The sequence below is a fragment of the Scylla paramamosain genome, chromosome 10, assembly GCF_035594125.1.
Source record: "Scylla paramamosain isolate STU-SP2022 chromosome 10, ASM3559412v1, whole genome shotgun sequence".
Classification (NCBI taxonomy): domain Eukaryota; kingdom Metazoa; phylum Arthropoda; class Malacostraca; order Decapoda; family Portunidae; genus Scylla; species Scylla paramamosain.
This window is the reverse complement of record NC_087160.1, coordinates 21,050,875-21,061,640: the sequence shown is the minus strand read 5'-3', so window position 1 is coordinate 21,061,640 and position 10,766 is coordinate 21,050,875.

Genomic DNA, 10,766 nt, shown 5'->3' with positions numbered 1-10,766 from the left:
GTCAAGTAAGTTCGTTAGCCATGAGCTTTTATTTCTGAATCCGTGTTGTGAATCCCTGATGAGAGAGAGAGAGAGAGAGAGAGAGAGAGAGAGAGAGAGAGAGAGAGAGAGAGAGAGAGAGAGAGAGAGAGAGTTATATCTGTCAAAAATTTCAGTGTGGTAGCTTTATTTTCCCGCTCTCCCTCCACATATCCCACCTCTCTCTCTCTCTCTCTCTCTCTCTCTCTCTCTCTCTCTCTCTCTCTCTCTCTCTCTTTTACTCCTCCTCCCTCGTGAGTTGTAATATTTTGACCATCAATCTTTGAGAGCGAAAATTGCCTACGTAAATTATCGGCCGATGTGTGTACAGGCTGCTCGATGTGTGCAAGTCTCTCTCTCTCTCTCTCTCTCTCTCTCTCTCTCTCTCTCTCTCTCTCTCTCTCTGATACTCATACTTACATTCTGCGTACACAAAATTCCATTCACACTATAAATTGAAAGCTTACAGGAGTGTTGACGCGTGTGGTGAAGGTTCTTTGAGTTAATTTCTTCCAAATTGTATCTCCTTCCTGCTTTACGCTCTCTCTCTCTCTCTTTCTCTCTCTCTCTCTCTCTCTCTCTCTCTCTCTCTCTCTCTCTCTCTCTCTCTCTCCATTATGTTTATCTAACCGGGCGGCGTGAAAGTCGGAACTTAAAATGAGAAATAATGAGAATCTGTTTTTCATCACTCTCACCACCAGACCTTGGATGATTGGTGACTTAGTGTGTGTGTGTGTGTGTGTGTGTTGTTTGTGTGTGTGTGTGTGTGTGTGTGCGACAGTACCTCCGTGTACATATCCGTCCCTGTTTTTCTTTTTTTTTTGGTTTCCGTTTTCTTTTCTCCCACTTCGTCATCCTTGTGCATCTATTTTCAGCGTGGCAAGATAAAAGCCGTCCTTTCCCTCCTCTACACTCTATCACTTACGCCGTCCTAACCCCATTAATATTTTTTTTCTCTCTCCTTCTGCCTGACACTCCTTTCTCCTCCTCTGCCGCCCTCACTCCCGTCCCTCACTCACTTCATCCACAGCACCGTGCCCCCAAAACACAGAGGCCAGAATCCGTCTCCTAGAACTCTTCTCCCTGATGCTTCATACTGATACCTTAATATTCTTGGCCTCTTGAAGCTTCTCGCCGTACTTCTCTCGTCCGGTTTTTGTATTTGTCCAGTTTCGTTCGTCCTTGGTTCTTACTCTTAATTTTTTGGTGTTTTTATGATTTATTATTATTTTTTAAAGGGGTTATTTATGGTTGGGTACAAGTTAAACAGTCGCTAGAATTATAAATGTATGAGATTTCCAGTATAGTCTGTTAAAAGTAGTTGATCTAAGACACTGAAGCTTTTAATAAACAATAAGTGGCCTTGCTGTAGCCCTTTCTTAAGAACTATCGCTACAATCAGACAAACATCCTTGGAAATCCCGACAATTTCCAGTAGAATGTGTTGAAAGTACTTGAAACAGGACACCTAAACGTTTAACACCAATACGGAGCCTTGCTGTGTACGTTTCTTAAGAACTACCACAAGAGTAATTACACACATGAAAACCCTGACACCTTCCACCATAGGCTGTTAACCCTTTCACTGCTATGTGATATGTTTCCTTAATCACAAACTACTCTAAGGCATTTATTATTTTATCTACAGCCACCTCTGAGCATAATAATGGTTAGACATTAGATAATCTACTCTTTTCATCCCTCTTCTTCCTTGTGGATATTCTAAAAGATTCTGTGCTGTGAATTAGTGCCATGTCGCAGTGAAAGAGTTAAAAGCAGTTGAAGTAAGGCACTGCAACGCTTGATAAAAGGACCTTTGTTGCATCCATTTAAGAGCTATTAGTAGAATCACTACAAACATCCTTGAAAACCCCAATAATCTCCACTAGAGCCTGTCAAAAGTAGAGGAGAGAACACGCTAAGACACTTAATAACAATATGGACCATCGTTGCACCCATTTCTCAAGACCACATTCCTCTGATAGTGGCGTCGCCTTTAGTAATGCACCCCCAACCCTTTACTTCCCCTTCACCCCTTACCCCCTTGCTCCTTTGCTCCCTGTGCCCTGCCCTCCTTCCTGTCACGGCGCATTTACATAAAATTTTAATCATTCGCAGCCACACCACTTGAGACACACACACACACACACACACACACACAAAAAAAAAAAAAGGGACAAACTTAGAAGAGGTTGGGGTGAAATTTTTTGCTACTTTCCCCTGAGACATTCGAAGGTTAAGGCAAGACGAACGCAGGGAAGGAGATGGAGGAGGAGGAGGAGGAGGAGGAGGAGGAGGAGGGAACCATGCGGAACAGGGCGAGAAGAAAGATGAGGGATGGAAGGAAGGAAAATGCGTTATCCAAAAAGTAAAATAAGAGAGAGGAATATTTTTGTGGTCATTCATTACGTAAACGAGAGAGAGAGAGAGAGAGAGAGAGAGAGAGAGAGAGAGAGAGAGAGAGAGAGAGAGAGAGAGAGGGAGGGGGAACACTTCTCAAGACCACAACAGACCTTGACGTAAGTTGGTTAGAACAAAAGTTAGCGCGCCAATATTGCATTGTGGGTCACTGGCACTGAGTGGGGGAAGAGTGCCGCGGAAGAGAGAGAAGGAGGAAGAGAAGGAGAAAGAGGAGGAGGAGGAGGAGGAGGAGGAGGAGGAGGAGGATTGATTATAGAAGGGTATAGAATGTAGTGTGATAGAAATGTATTACATGAACAGTAATAGCAATGGCTGTAGCAGTGGTTGTGGTGGTGAGGGTGGTAATGGTGGTAGTGGCAGCGGCGTAATGGATGACTGGACTAAATGTGAAAAATCCTTAGTGTGTGTGTGTGTGTGTGTGTGTGTGTGTGTGTGTATAGGGACCCATGCATTCCGAACCATCCTCATCCATGCACGCACACATCCTGTAACTGCAAGGTTTCACTAACTTCTTGAGGCCTTGTGATCTACGAGGAGAGGAGAGGAACGGGAGAGGAAAGAGGAAAGGCAAATAGGAGAAACGTTAAAAGCAGAACAGAGGTTAAAGGGGAAGGTAGTACGAACGAGAATATAAAAGAGTAGATGAAAGAAGGGAAAGTAAAGTGATGGAGAGGAAGGGAAAATGGGAAAAAAATGTAGAAAATGGAATAAAGGGAAGGAGAAGAAAGTACAGACGATTATATTTCTGTCTGGATGAAGGAAAGAAAAGTAAGGTTATGGAGAGAGAGAGAGAGAGAGAGAGAGAGAGAGAGAGAGAGAGAGAGAGAGAGAGAGAGAGAGAGAGAGAGAGAGAGAGAGAGAAAAGAAAAAAAATAAAATATATATATATATATATATATATATATATATATATATATATATATATATATATATATATATATATATATATATATATATATATATATATATATATATATATATATATATATATATAGGAAATAGAGTAAAGAAAAAAGGGGGCGAAAGTACAGATGAATATATAAAAAGACTGAATGAAACAAAGAAAAAAATTAAAGTGAGGTGAAAAAGAAAGATGGAAGGAGTAGCAAGCAGGTGGTAGTGACGTGGAAGGTGCGAAGTATTATGTAACGGCGTTAATCACGGTAGCAGGAGCAGGGATCAGTAGAATTCCTCAGCGCCATGGGAGGAGTACTAGGAGAAGTACTAATTGTTGTAGACGAGAGGTGGCGTGAGTACACCTTTTGTTTTACTTGAGCTGCAGGGGAGGGCGCCTTGTTTTCCAGAAGCTGCTGGAGGCGCTGCTGGTGACTGAAAGGCGGGTGAAGGCAGTCATGCTCAATACTCAAGTAGAAGCAGCATACACCTCTCGCTTCTACCGTGTTTGGTATTCGTTAGTATTGCGTAAGAGTCTACCAGTTGTCAGGTTTTATAAGGCGTTGGAATCTGTCAGTTTTTAGGTTTTATAAGGAGAGTATCAACACATTAGGACTTAAAATTGAGAGAAAACACGAAACATTGTTATTCCCTTAATGTTAAATTAGAATCTATCAGCTCTCAGGATTTACACGGAGACCATCAACAAATTAGGACTTAAAACTCAAAGAAAACACAAGACGTAGACGAGTAGCAAACACCACTTGTTTTTATTCTATTCAGCGTTTTTCCTTGATATTAAGTTCGCTTAGAATCTCTCAGTTGTCAGGTTGTATAAGAGTATCAACTCACTAGGACTTAACATTGTAGGAAAACACAAAGCACAGAGGAATGGATTGCAGAAGGTTACTAGACTCGTGGCCTCGACTGTACCTAGACTCGGAGGACGCCTACCAGGGAGAACATTCACTACCAGGAACTCGTGGAGGGCCTGGTGGAAAAAGTAATCCCTCTTGAACTCTCCCAACTCAGGCAAGACGCGGGCCGGGCTGTGGAGAGTTAGGGGAGGGAGTTCTGTGCCTGTAAATTGTTCAGCTCTTTACCAACTTTTGCGAATGTAATTGGTTTAGATCACGCGAAGACAGGACGGTGTTTCCAGCTTTATTGAGGTGAATTTTTCAAGAGGAAGGTTTGAAGATAGTCATCCTCCCAATTGTGTATGTTCCTTTTTTGATTTCAAGGGCCTTTAGTCGTTCCTTTTGTTGTCCTAAGCCAGTGCCCCTTTTACATTGAATAGTTAGTTTGGATTTCATGGTTTAATTTGATAATGTTATAAGTGTTGCAGGTGGTGATGGTAAGACACCTCATCCTTCCTCACCACCTGCCTCAGTCTCATCACTTTCTCATCTGCACACACACTCACCACACACCTGCTCGCTGCCGTGGTAATTACATGGATACCAAGCTCTGTCTATTGCGTCTACCAGATGAAGATAACCAGGTGTTCAGAGTCTAACCACACTAATGTGATCACACTACACACACTGCAGTCTAGCTCCCTTGCTCCACACACACACACACACACACACACACACACACACACACACACACCTACTTACTGCATTGCTAATTACACGTGCACCAGACTGTGCTTATTCTGAACTACATGAACATTTGAACAATGAAACATTTATTCATTGCTAATATACGTATAATACAATGTAGGATCTAGTGTTTATGGTAAATGGCCTTTCTGAATCCGGAGCTTTTTAGGTAATATAGAAGCTTACTGTGAATGTTTGGAGGGTAGTAACTGTCATGCAACTAGCCATTCAGCGCCACCCAGGTAATGGATTAATGGATGCATAGAAATGTTCTGCGCCGCTAGTGGGAATCTTAGAATTTAAAACATAAGAACATAAAAAGCCAGTAGGCCTACACATGGCAGTCCTTGGTTAAGATTGTTTTCACCTTTAACTCTTCTGATGCTTGACAATTTTTTTTCTTTAATAATCAACGAATTTTTTGACTTATTTATGTATTAATCTCGCTTAAATATTTCTTTAATCACATAAAGAGACAAGTTAAGTTCTTGTTCTCTTTCTTTCGTCTCCTCTGTCTGCACGTAAACAATTCTCTCAATGCTCTGGCGATTGACGAAAGAAACCCGTAGTAGTAAAAGGGCATTAAATTTGTTACTCTTTACTTATGCTGTCAGGGGTAACCAGGGAGATATAATACCAATATGCAAGTCAACATCAAAGTTTTCCTGCGGTGAAGTTTGCGGACATTCCCCTCGCCTTAGTTATTAAAATGTCGTTCCAGGTCTGATACTTAAGGCTCCATTGCGCGTGCACCGGCCAGTAAGCGGCTTAGGTGGCGTGTGTGCAATGATAAAACTTTCTTATGCCAATGCTGTTTAGTACCAATGGCGCTTCAGACTTGGGTTGAAGGCTTCGTCTTGTCATTATGTCTTTAATTTGACTATTTTTGGTACATCTTTCATTAACCGGACTGAGATTATTTCCTTTCGTTCTACAGACACTAGAAGGCTCTTTTAATCCATCATTTTAATTCCTGTAGTTGTTTGTAAAAGATCTTGTATTGTGTCTGTATTGTTGTGAATTGATGGATACTGCGATGAAAGGGCTTTAAAGGTACAATGGAGTGTGTTCAGGTCACGTGTGTGTGTATAAATAATTGTCTCTTGGCTAATTAAGTGAGTTCGCTGCTTAATCGTGCCGTTAATGAAAATAAACAAGGTATATTCTTGTAACACTAACACGGTAAGCTTTATTTTTTTTAACTAATCTTGTTGAAGGGGCGGCATCTGTGTGACCAACGTAGCTATCTAAACTATGCCTGCCTCTCTCTCTCTCTCTCTCTCTCTCTCTCTCTGGTATGAAGATATAAGGCCTCTAATATCTTCTTGTAAGGTCGGATATAAAACCTCTCTTTTAGGAGCAGTCTAAGTGCCGCTCCTTTGCATGAACTTAACTCGGTAATAGTTCCTCTGAGTGAGAGTAAAATTTTCGTCAGTGGCGGACAGCGGGTCATCACTTCTGCCTCTCCCTCTCCGGTACTGGTAACACCCCTTGTCTCATGGAAATTTGAAGGGGAAAAGGGAAAAAAAAACAACCTGTAACAAGGGAATCACTGCCAATTTTGCACTTTTAGGCGAATTTCAAATGCAATTAGTGCAGCGCAGCAAGGTCCCCGTATAGATGAAGTGTGTAAGTGAAGGTGAAATGTTGTACAGGGAAGTGGTGAGTGATTAGTTATCGTTGTTAGTGCAGAATTATAAAATAATGGTTGGGAAATTATGAGATTAAACTGAAATTCTAAATGACATAAAATCACCAACGTTTATTCTTTTCTGTTTTTTCTCATATTTGTTTTTACGTGTTAATCACCAGTATCTTAATTATAGGCATCTTAATCATTAGCATCCTAATTATCACTATCATAATTATCACCATCTTCATTGAAAGTATTTTCATCATCCGCACCTTAACTTGTACACCTGCCTTTGCCCACAAGCTCAGGAAAAGTGCAGGTATAAATATTTTCCAGACGCGGCGCAACCTGGCCCCGTATTAATAAACACTTTGAAAGCTAAAGGTTATTCTGAGAGTAAAGAATACTTTCAAAGTTGCTCCTAACTCCTAAAGGACTCTCAAAAGTGTGAGTTTGCTCTTAGAAGTGCTCTCAAAGTGGAAGAAAGATAAAAGTACCTCGGAGAGTCTTTTACATGAGTTAAGAGTGAAGTTTGTTTTGTCAACAAAGGCGGAATATACGTACATGCATGCTTACTCATCTGTGCATGTGTTTGTACTTTATATATATATATATATATATATATATATATATATATATATATATATATATATATATATATATATATATATATATATATATATACATATATATATATATATATATATATATATATATATATATATATATATATATATATATATATATATTTATATATATATATATATATATATATATATATATATGAGAGAGAGAGAGAGAGAGAGGAGAGGAGAGAGAGAGGAGAGAGAGAGAGAGAGAGAGAGAGAGAGAGAGAGAGAGAGAGAGAGAGAGACGTACTATGCACATGATATGTATGTATGCATGCCCATACGAGTACAGTCTTCTTTTGCTGTGAGGTCACTCCCGGATCATTTTTATCCTTAGTTAAATTTTTTTTTGTTCTTTCCTCTGTGAGGTTTACAAGGAGTAACGTTTCATAGCTGCACTAATTTCTTCCACTCTTGAATCAGCTGCCTTCCTCAGCATCCATCTTAAGAAGACAAGCGGCATGTTGGCCAGGCAGGAGAGCGGCTCTTTGTTTATATTCGCCAAATTATCAACATGTCCGGAAAATTACATATGACTCTTAATAATGCTCAAAAATAGTCTAGAATTATTTAGAAATATTCAAGAATAATTCAGAAACATAAAATACCACCAAAAGAGTGGACATCTTGATATATTTTATTGAAAATGATGTTACTACATTTAGAAAAGCCGCTACTTTGCGGTATTTCAGCTCTTAGAAGTAACTTTTACTATGAAAGTAAAAGTTGCTTTTAGGAAGCAACTTCTATGAGCAAAGTCGAGGATAAAAGCACTTCTAGGAGTGCTCCTAGGAGTCTTTATTAATACGGGCCCTGGAACTCAAGACCACCGCTTTATAACAACCGGCACAAGCAACCAAGCAGCCAAGATCAGGATCAGAGCAGCCAGAGATGTGCTTTATGCTTTTATTTAGCATAGTATTACCAAAACTACCGCGTGACACCGCCTTTGATGTGAATATTTGATTTTGAAACGCGCTGGAAACTATTTAGCCTCCTTGTCGGAACTTCTGAGGCTAATGAGAACCTGTAGTGCGTTGCCGAGCGAAACACTCAAAGACTTCGTACGTTTAATGTGTTGTAACTTGACAGTACTCGAGACTTCCGTTAGGTTTGATCTGGGTAGCGACAGGGGTTAGGCTGGTGTGTGTGTGTGTGTGTGTGTGTGTGTGTGTGTGTGAAGGGATGAGAAGGAGCGTGAGTGAGGTAAATCCTGCGTGGGACTGTCGTGGCGTGCGTGGCGAGGCGGACACCATGACCAAAGCAAGGAGGAGGGGGAGGAGGAGGAGGAGGAGGGGGAGGAGGAGGAGTAGAAGGAAATAGAAAAAGATGATGATGATGAAGAAGAAGAAGAAGAATAAAGAAGAAGAAAAAAGAAAGATAAAAAGTTCGAGTTGGAGTGATAGACGCGGATGAAAAGTGGACGAAGAGGAGGGGAAGGAAGAGATGACCAATTAACAATAAACAAAAAAAAAAAATAATATAGAAACAGAGCTTAAGTAGCTGTGGAGAAAAAAAAAGAGTGAAAGAATAGAAATACATGTAATTTTTAGACAGGTGTATGGAGAGGTGTAACTAAAATTATCTCACCTGCAGGAAAACCAGGGATCGATACCCGCCCTCCAGCATCCCGCACTCTGAGATTACTGAGCAGCAATTTCCGTGTCGCAGCATCAAACACATCACCTAAACCTAATATCAGCACGACCACCCATCTCACTATTCTGAACTTGTCTCGTACACTCTCTCTCTCTCTCTCTCTCTCTCTCTCTCTCTCTCTCTCTCTCTCTCTCTCTCTCTCTCTCTCTCTCTCTCTCTCAATTTATGCCTTCGAAGGTGAAACAGAAGAAGAAAAAAGTTTTACAATGGTTGGCATATAGATTTATTTGGCTCCTTATAGCTTCCTTATGTTCTTATGTTCTTTTACTAGTAGCTTACCATATCGGGGGTTCCATGTTGTTCTTTAGGTCTTCCCTCTTCCAACCTCGATATGTGTTAATGTCACAGTAACGACATTAAAGTCACTAAGATAAGAACATAGGAAAACAAGGAAAGCTGGAAGAACCCGTCAGGTCTACACGTGGCAGTCCCTGTAGTATGAAGATAAGCAAGAGATAGGTTTGAGCTTGAAGAATGAAGACAGGCAAGTAGATTGGTGAAGGGGAGACTGTGCGGTGGCGGGTGAAGAATGAAACGTGGTATGAGACGCGTAGTGGTGGTGGTGGTGTGAAGTCATCAGCTGGTGGCGGTGGTGTGATAGAGGCGTGACGGAGGAGCAGGGCAAATGTGCTAGAAAGATAAGAGTCGCTGCTTCTCCTCTGCTTCTGCTCGTATTTATCCGCTTGTGGGAGATGATAGCGAGAAAAAGGTGCAAGATAAAGAAAGCAAGTCCTTGAGTCCTCCACTTCACCCGGATGTTGCCACTTGTATTATAGGAAAGTATATGGAAAGAGAGGTTAGTTTGAACATGGTGGGGATAGGAAGCTTAGATCACCGCGCAGGGAATGACGTGAGTTAGATGGGACAATCTGGCCAATCACTGAGGTCTTGCCTGCTGACGTCACACGCCGCCAGATCTGCTTGGCTCGTCATGATTGAGAAGTATTTCCGTAAAGAGGTTTATTGTATTACTCATTAATGTGGATGCGTGAAAGTGGATTAGGATAGAGAGAGAGAGAGAGAGAGAGAGAGAGAGAGGAGAGAGAGAGAGAGAGAGAGAGAGAGAGAGAGAGAGAGAGAGAGAGAGAGAGAGAGAGAGAGATTGCGTGTGCGTCATGATTGCTGTCAGAGAACGACATACACACACATACACACACTTAGTAGGTTATAATCAATGCACATCCTCTTTTTGATCATTCCATTATGTATTTAATGAGTCTTTATCTCTCTCACTCATTCTTATTTAACGGTAGTGTGAGTCGCCCTTTAGTGTAATGGAGTTGTGATGCATCTGTTCATTTCGACTCTGCCTATTTTTTTTAATTGACTTATACATCTATTGATTCACTTATTTATCATGACTCACTCACTCATTCACTCATTCTAAGAAATCTGAAACACTTCCGCCACATCCACAGTGTCATTCACCTTAAGTAAGTGAATGTGTAACTAACAATTCGTACAGTTGTTCATTACTTAGACACTCGTAAGATGCGCGAATGTTTAGACACAAATATTCTGCGCACTGTTTGTCATTAGAATATCCTCACATTGCCATCACCCACCTTGAGCTGATGTAATGTGGAAAATCTAGAAGTTCAGCGCTTCAACTTTTGCCTCGAATCACTACCACCGAGTCACAATACGCCATTCACAGACGTACAAAGCCATCAGACAACTGTATAACATTGTCCTTGCTTTATACCTTCGCTTGGCACACTGAAAGCATAACGTAATTATCTCCCAAAACATGAAGGCGTGGATATTCCCTTGAACGACGGTGCGAATAAGACTCAAAGCAGTGAATCTCGAGAACTGAGACTGGTTCGGGATCAAGGCGGCGGACCTCCATCCTCCAGTGCCGCGGTGTTGTCTCAAGGTGCAGGGTCACGCGTTAGTTATCGTAGT